At 49.3% G+C, this 8,100-nt stretch overlaps 1 pseudogene across 1 annotated transcript; it reads right to left on the bottom strand.

Moving 5' to 3' along the window:
* Positions 1-368: 368 nt before the first annotated feature.
* LOC119875921 lies at positions 369-6,772 on the bottom strand (annotated as a pseudogene). Its single transcript, XR_005352966.1, has 5 exons — positions 6,754-6,772; positions 2,623-2,771; positions 2,051-2,334; positions 1,795-1,931; positions 369-747 (listed from the first exon to the last, which is right to left on the bottom strand). The product of XR_005352966.1 is annotated as a kallikrein-15-like (transcript).
* Between the last annotated feature and the right edge of the window lie 1,328 nt (positions 6,773-8,100).

Here is an 8,100-nt window from a genome sequence, read left to right as displayed (position 1 = left end):
GATCATCTAGAGTGTGCTGGGTCCTTTCACTGGGGTCCAGAGATATATTTGCCCAGGGCCAGGCACTATTTGAATCAGTTCATGTGAACTTCCTCATTTGATCCCTTACAACCCCGTGAGGTAAGCAATTTGATGAGCTGTGTTTTATGATGGGGAAATCAGAGCTGAGGGGCATTGGGTCTTTTCCTAAAGGTTACACAGCTGATCCTATGCATATGTGAATGGAGGGAGCCCTCCTTCAAGCCACTTCTCTTCACCGAGGCATCGGGGCAGTGGGTGAAAAGGAACAAGGTACAGAGGCTCTGGGTCCGCTCCCAGTGTCTGGTTCCCACTTCCCTTCATCGCCAGGAGAAAGTCACAGAAACTCCTACAGAGAAACTTGCATCAGCACTCTTGTTATCTCAGTGTTTCAACAGGTGACCTTGAGCACCGGCTCTGGCCTAAGACGGGACAAGCCCTAACATGTGGGCCTTGGACAAATGAGGTCTTGAGGGATGGCTTGATTCTGTCCCTTCTGTCCCAGGTCAGGATGGGGTTGTTGGCCAGCTGTGGGAGCTTGTGCTCAGCCAGAGACACAGTGTCAGGCCCAAATAGTTAGTTCCTCTTCATGGATTCCTTGATCCACTCCAAGTAGCTGCAGACTTTGGTATAGACCCCAGGCTTGGTGGTAGTGTCACAGGGGACGTCACCCCAGGACACAATGCCCTGCAGGACTCCCCTACAGACCAGGGGTCCCCCGGAGTCACCCTGTGTGGAGAAGGGAGAGTTTGAATGGGAAACTTCTGGATCCAGTGTCCCCATCCTTATCCTAATCACCATTGACCATCTCGGTCAAACTCCAATCCCACCCCACCCCACCCCACTGCATGCCATCCCACCCCACCCCAACTCAATATAACCCAATGTAAGGCACACCAATCCAACCCAACCCCGTGCCAACACAATCAATACAACTCGGCCCACCCATGTTCAGTCCTCCCCGTGTAACCCCGACCCAGGCCAGCCCCTACATCTTCCCCATTCAGAGTCAAACCAGACCTACGCCTATCCTCACTGGCAACACAACCAATCCCAGTCATCATGTCTGTCACATCCTAGACAAAATGTACCCTGTCCCCAATTTCACCCAACATATTTTCCATTTAAAATCAAACCAGGGGGTTGAGGGTTTGGGCAGCCTAGGTGGCTCGGCGGTTTAGTGCCGCCTTCAGCCCAGGGCGTGATCCCGGAGACCCAGGATCCAGTCCCACATCAGGCTCCCTGCACGGAGTCTGCTTCTCCCTCTGCGTGTGTCTCTGCCTCTCTCTCTGTCTCTCATGAATAAATGAAATTAAAAAAAAAATCAAACCAGGGCGCGGGGTGGCACAGTTGATTAGCGTCAGATCTTGACTTTGGCTTGGGGTCCTGGGATGGAGCCCCACATCATGCTCCAGGCTCCAGGCTCCATGCTCTCAGCAGAGAGTCTGCTTGACATTCTCTCTCTCTCCCTCTCTCTCTCTGCCCCCTCCTCACCTTCTGCTCTCTCTCTCCTGAAAACAAATAAATCTTAAAAAAAAAAAAATCAAACCAAGCCCATTCCTATCCCTAACTCAAGCTCAGGATGTTGCAAACGGAACAGCACATCATCCACCCCAAACCCAACTCAACCTCATCTTCAGCCTCCCCCTGGCCCCATTCTAACCGCTCTTTCTTCTCCATCCCCAAACCTATGTCTACATCTTCTGTGGCCCAAAGCAAGCACAACCTTACCCCATCCCAACTCCTAAACCATTTCCCCTACCCCGTGGCTCTGACCTCACAGGACTCGGTGCCTCCACCCTCTGCTCCTGCACACAGCATAGAGGCCACCAGGCGCCCTGGGTAGTCCTTGTTACAAGAGGCAGCCGGGATAACACTGATGTTGGCACAATGCAGGGTATCTGGGAGACTCACTGGGGAGGACAGTGGACTTGAGTGAATCTGTATTTTCAGGCCCTTGCCTGCCTCGCCCAAGAGCCCTGGACGGCTAGGGTCCCTGGAGGCCTGACACCCAGCCCCTCCTGTCACGCACCTTGTGAGTCTGTGCTCCCTTTGGTCCCAGGCTTGTGATCAGACACCAGCCCCCAGCCGGACACCACGCAGGCCTCGGCCGGTTGGGGGCAACGCGTGGGCAGCGCCACGGGGCGCACTTGCCGGGAGAGGCGCGCGGGCCGGGTTAGACGTAGCAACATGACGTCGTGGCGATGGCTGTGTGCTTCATAGAGCGGGTGTGGGATGATGCGAGCCAAGGTCCTCAACTGCTCGGGACCATCGCGCTTGCGCAGATTGTGCTCGCCCAGGCGCGCTCTCATGAAGCTGTGCGGGCAGGTGATGATTATCGCAGGTGGAGCGAGGAGGAGGCACAGAGATCAAAGAGTGGGCATGCTGGGGTCCCCCACCCTTTGGGAATCTGGAGATGCCATTCCGCCCCTGCCCGGGGCGCTGAAGCCAGTAGTAGTGGTCGCCTCTGGCCTCTCGGGACCAAGGAGGTGCGGCCACCTGGAACTCAGCCCCTAGGTTCCGGCTCTTTCCTCCTCACAATCCGAGATTCTCTGATCTCTAGACCCTTGGTGCCCCTGAGGACTTTGAGCCCTGCCTTCATACCGGGTTTGGCAGTGGGCTGCAGACAGCACCCAGTGCTCAGAGATGAGGGAAGCACCGCAGTTGAACCGTCCACGCTCAAATAGGGCCACTTGCCAAGTGGGGCTCACACTCTTCGCCTCCCAGGATCTTGTCAGTGTCGTCCTGGACCGCTGGGAGAAGGGCAGAGGAGGATCCCTGCGGACAGAGGCTTTTCCCTGGGTCCCACACCTTTGCGTGCACTCTGCCCATACGATGTATTTTTCATTTGTGCTTTCCTCCAACCTCTGAAGACATCCCTGTCCTTGAATTTTTTAGCCCTGCCTTCTGTTGGCCTTTACAAGTGCTGCTGCTTTGCTCCAGGACTGTCCCCCTGCCCTTGGCCCTTTCCTGTGTACTACGGGATTCTGGGAGAGCACATAGTTGGGAAAGGTTCAGAAGCCAGGAAGTCCCCTGAGGTGAGAAGTGGAGACCGGGACCAGGAAGATGGCCACTTGGAACCAGCCATTCAAGGTCACCAAGCTGTCACAGACCATCAAGTGGATGTGGGCACTCGGTATGTATGACACACAGTCTTGGCTCTAGAGTCAGAACATCTCAGCCAAATGCGCATGTGGCCACACAAGGTCATGGGCAAACCTAGAGGCACAGCCAGTGTTCCAAACTTAGGAACTGATGTGGAGAGCAATTTAAGCTGAAATTCACCTGCATCTCCATGGGTTAGCAGCTTCAGAAATCATCACAGCACAGACCTTCACAGGTATGTATGAATCTGGAGAGTTCAAGCATGAGTATGCGCGTGCACACGCAGACACACAGACACTGATTTGGACCTCAAAGCTCACACCTAAATTTCACACAGGGGACCTGGTTCCCACATGTGGACTGGAGTTGGACACACAGGGCTTTGAAAGCCCACCACACGCAAACACACACACACACACCCAGAGCACCATGCATAAGGCTACCTAAGCAGGGATATTCCAAGGTCATAAGACCATGATCTGGGCAATGGGGGTTATGACCCCTGAAGGTCACAGCAAGACACACAGACACCCACCCTGGGGCAGGAATTTGCACAGCCAGACCAAATGCACATATTCTGCCTACCAGGGTCAGGAACTGGCCAAGGGCCCTGGCAAGGTCAGGGGAATGCGGATGTGGTGGACAGGGGGCTTAAGAAAGCAAGGGTGGGTGGGGTTGTTGTTCGCCAAAGACGGACGGAGGGTGTGAGCTGAACAGCTGGGCATCGAGGCTGCACCCAGCCAGTACCAGCTGGAGGAGGGTGGAGGCCCTGGCTGAGTGCAGCAGGCAGGAGGGAGGCAGGGAGAAGAGAGCACAGAAGGAGCCTCAGGGGAGGCTGACAGCAGGGGGTAGCTTCAAGGAGCCTGCAGAAGTGAGGGTCATGTGGGGCATAATGAAAATCCACCTTCAACTTGTCCAGAGTAGAGGCATCAGGTTACACTTAAATTCTCCATGGGTGGTAGCTGAACATGGTCTGGAGTTTTCCTAGTACCCAGGGTCACCTTGACATAGTGGCCACCTCTCTCCAGCCTCAACCTGCTCCCCTGTCAAATGAAAACAAGTGAACCTGGGTGGCTCAGTGGTTGAGCATCTGCCTTTGGTCAGTTCGTGATCCCGGGGTCCTGAGATGGAGTCCTGCATTGGACTCCCCTCAGGGAGCCTGATTCTCCCTCTGCCTATGTCTCTGCCTCTCTTTATGTATCTCTCATGAATAAATAAATAAATATATTTTTTAAAAAAACAAAAAAAATATTTGGTCCCAAATATTTTTGGGATGCCAAAATAGATACCATGGATGCACCCATCAGTTTATATGTTCTTGCCTTGAATTGTTATATTTTTATACTTTATATTTATTTTTTTAAAGTTTTTTTTTCAACTGATTCATAAGAGAAAGAGATAGAGAAGGAGCAGGGTGGAGGGGTAGAGGGCAAAGCAGACTCCCCACTGAGCAAGAAACCCAATGCAGGACCGGATCCCAGAACCCTGGAATCATGACCTGAGCTGAAGGCAGATCTTCACTGACTAAGCCACCTGGGCACCCACTTTTCCTAACTTTTAAAAAATATTTATTTATTTATTTATTTGAGAGAGAGAGAGAGAGAGAGCACACAAGTGAAGGGGGGCAGGGTAGAGGAAGAGGGAGAGAGAGTCCCAAGCTGACTTTGTGCTGAGCCTGTTGCCTGAGATGGGCTTGATTTCAGGACCTGGAGATTCTGACCTGAGCTGAAACCAGGAGCCAGTCATTCCTCTGACTATGCCACCAGGTGTCCCTCTCCCTCATTTTTTCAAACAGTGTTTTTTTAACAAGATGATTAAAAAAAAATTCAAAAGTCAGGATGTCTGGGTGACTCAGTGGTTAAGCATCTGCCTTTGGCTCAGAGTGTGATCCCGGAGTCCCAGGATTGAGTCCCATATCAGGCTCCCTGCATGTTGTCTGCTTCTCCCTCTGCCTGTATCTCTGCCTCCCTCTGTCTCTCTGTGTGCCTCTCATGAATAAATAAATCAAATCCTAAAAAAAAAAAAAAACAACCCAAAAATGATTTCCAACTCCTTCAGAAACTTTTTGCTTCCTTGTAGGTCTCTGTGTGTTTCTGGTGCTTTTGAGCACTGCAACAGGAGGCTGACCAGAATCTGGATCTAGGGTGCCTGGGTGTGAGTCCTGGCCTAACCACTTGTCAGCTGGGTGATCTTGGGCATAATCTTTAATCTCTTTGTGCTTCAGCTTCCTTGTTTCTAAAATGGTAGTGGTAGTAATCCCTAATCATGCATTGTTTGATGAATTAGCAAGTTAAAATATGTAGAAGACAGGGTGCCTGGGTGGCTCAGTTGGTGAAGCATCTGCCTTGAGCTTGTGTTGTGATCCCAGAATCCTGGGATTCAGCCCCACATTGGGCTCCCTGCTCATCATCCCCTTACTTGTGTTCTTGCTCACTCTGTCACTTTCTCTCTCAAATAAATAAAGAAAATGTTAAAAAACAAAACAACACATAGACAGATTAGAATCATGCCTGGCACGTATCAAACACTACAGCAGAGTTAGCTATTATAAGGATTTTTTTCCCCAGCCAATTGCACCTACCTTCATTTCAGACCTCAAGTAAGTTCATGATACTTCTGCAACACTGTGTGGTATTAATCTTATTTACTTATTTTGGATATCTCTTTCTTGTATACCTCCCGAACTCAGGTTGGTGGATGTACATTATGGAAAAGAATAGAGGCAAAGATCTAGCCCCGGTTCAGGTACTACTGGATCATGGTGCTTAGAGGGTGTCATTAGGGGACTTATCTCTTGCCATGTCTCTGTGAACTTCCTCTGTATTGGGCCCTCAGGCCAGCTATGTCCATGCAGTGGCAATGGGGCCCATCAGCAGCACCCAGATTCTGTTCTCTTTTTGTGAACACCCGGGGAAAAGACAGTAAGTTGTCTTCTGTAGCCTTCAAGCAAGGATCTCAGGATGAGCTCTGATGGGATCAGATTTACTTCCCTGGGATTTCTCACTCTGCTCCACAAAAGTTGCTGTGGTCAGGAAGATGTCATGCTATGACTGGCTGGGTCTAGATCACATGCTTTTCTTACGAGTAGGTGGAGGGGTCATTTCTGTCAGAAGCAGAAGGACAAAAGGTGGGCAGAGAGTTCCTCTGAACAAAGTTAAGTTGCTATTGCCAGAAGAGTGGGAATGGATATGGAAGGTGGGCAAAAAACAACAGTTCAGAACTTCCTCCCATATTTATGATACTGTTTTGGAGCACAATTACCCTGGGGGTATTCCCAAGAGCAGAATAGCAGTGCTTCAGAAGAGCTTGGGGAGACTTTGTACGGCGTTGATATACACTCCCTAGAGGAGTCAGGATTCTCATGACAAGCAACAAACCAATTAAAGCTAGTTTAAGTAGAAAATAGATTTATACAGGATGTTGGGGGAGTTTGCAGAATCTGTGGAAGGCCAGAGAATTGGGCTCCCAGGGACAAGTGATCAGGATCATGCCCAAAAAGCCCCTGGAGGACTGGCTGGTTGGGTGTGACACTGCCGCTTGCCCTGTGCACCCCCATCTCTGGGGCCTGGACTCTACTGGGGAACCCCTTTCTCTGGTGCCCTGGGACCCTGGAGGTAGCTGTGGCCACACCTAGCAGAATAGGGTCCATGCCTACTATTGGAGGCGGATTCCAAGTGTAGTATGGCTCTTTATTGGTAGAGTCTGGTCATGTGCTGAGGTCTTAACTGTATGGGAGGCTGGTTTCCTTCCTGGAAACTGTGGATGCCTGTGTTGGGGAAAATATTCCAAATGTGGACTAGTGTTTAGAGGTGCTGGGAAGACAGAGAGAATAGTGAATGTTCATTTCATTTCCCCTTTGCTCTAAAATGGTAACTTTGTGTGATTTTAAAATTTAAGTTACTTTTATTTGAACAGACACTATATGTATATGGTTCAACATGTGAACAAGTGCAAGTTTCCCTCTAGCATTTCTGTCCACCATCCCACTCATTCCCCTTCCTGGGGACAACTGATGCTACTAAGACATCTTTTAGCTCCTGTGTATTCTTCTAGTCTTATTTTCTGCACATCTGAGAAAATAGCTATGTCTATACACAATATGGCTTTATAAACATCTACAAACACATACATATACACCCATACATATAGCTATGTCTCTATAGATACTGTATATGCTTGACACTTAAAAAACACACAAGACAGTATTACAATTCTCTTTTTAAAAGTAAATCATTTATTCAAGGCTAAGAACATACAATGTTTATGGCTGGCATAGAAACATAACATATAGGTTATGAGGGGTTTTCTTAAGGTGTAGAAATTTGGAATTTTTATGTTCTAATTTGTCCACCTTTGCCTCTGAGACTTTACCAATTACTTTTCAGGATTGGGGAGTTCTTGTCCCTCTAGATTTTTGGTGAAAATTCAATTCTGGTTGCGTGTGTGTGTGTGTGTGTGTGTGTGTGTGTGTGTTAGGGTTTGATTGTGATTCTAGAGTATGGTATGCAGGCAGCATTGAATCCTGTGCTCCTTGCCAACTTATGGAAAGGGTTTGAATTAGTCAGGAGTCTTTCGATCATAAATAATAGGAAATCTAACCTGAAATGGCTTGAGTGAAGAAATTTATGGTCTCACCTAAATGGAAAAGGGTGAAAGTAGGAATGCTTTCAGGCAGGGCTGAATTCAAGAGCCAAGTAATAGCATCAGACATTATTGTCTGTTTCTTGACTAATTGATGTGGCTTCATTCCACATAGTAGTAAGTCAGGATCTAGTTAAGAAAATACATCATTCTAGGGATGCCAGGGTGACTCAGTGTTTGGGCGTCTGCCTTCAGCTCAGGACATGATCCTGGGGTCCCGGGATCGAGTCCCGCATCGGGCTCCCTGCGTGGAGCCTACTTCTCCCTCTGCCTGTGTCTCTGCCCCACCCCTCTCTCTGTGTGTCTCTAATGAATAAATAAATAAAATCTTAAAAA

Source organism: Canis lupus, chromosome 1 (assembly GCF_011100685.1).
Source record: "Canis lupus familiaris isolate Mischka breed German Shepherd chromosome 1, alternate assembly UU_Cfam_GSD_1.0, whole genome shotgun sequence".
Taxonomy (NCBI): Eukaryota; Metazoa; Chordata; class Mammalia; order Carnivora; family Canidae; genus Canis; species Canis lupus.
Note: the sequence above shows the minus strand (reverse complement) of the source record. Positions and strands in the feature narration are given on the sequence as shown.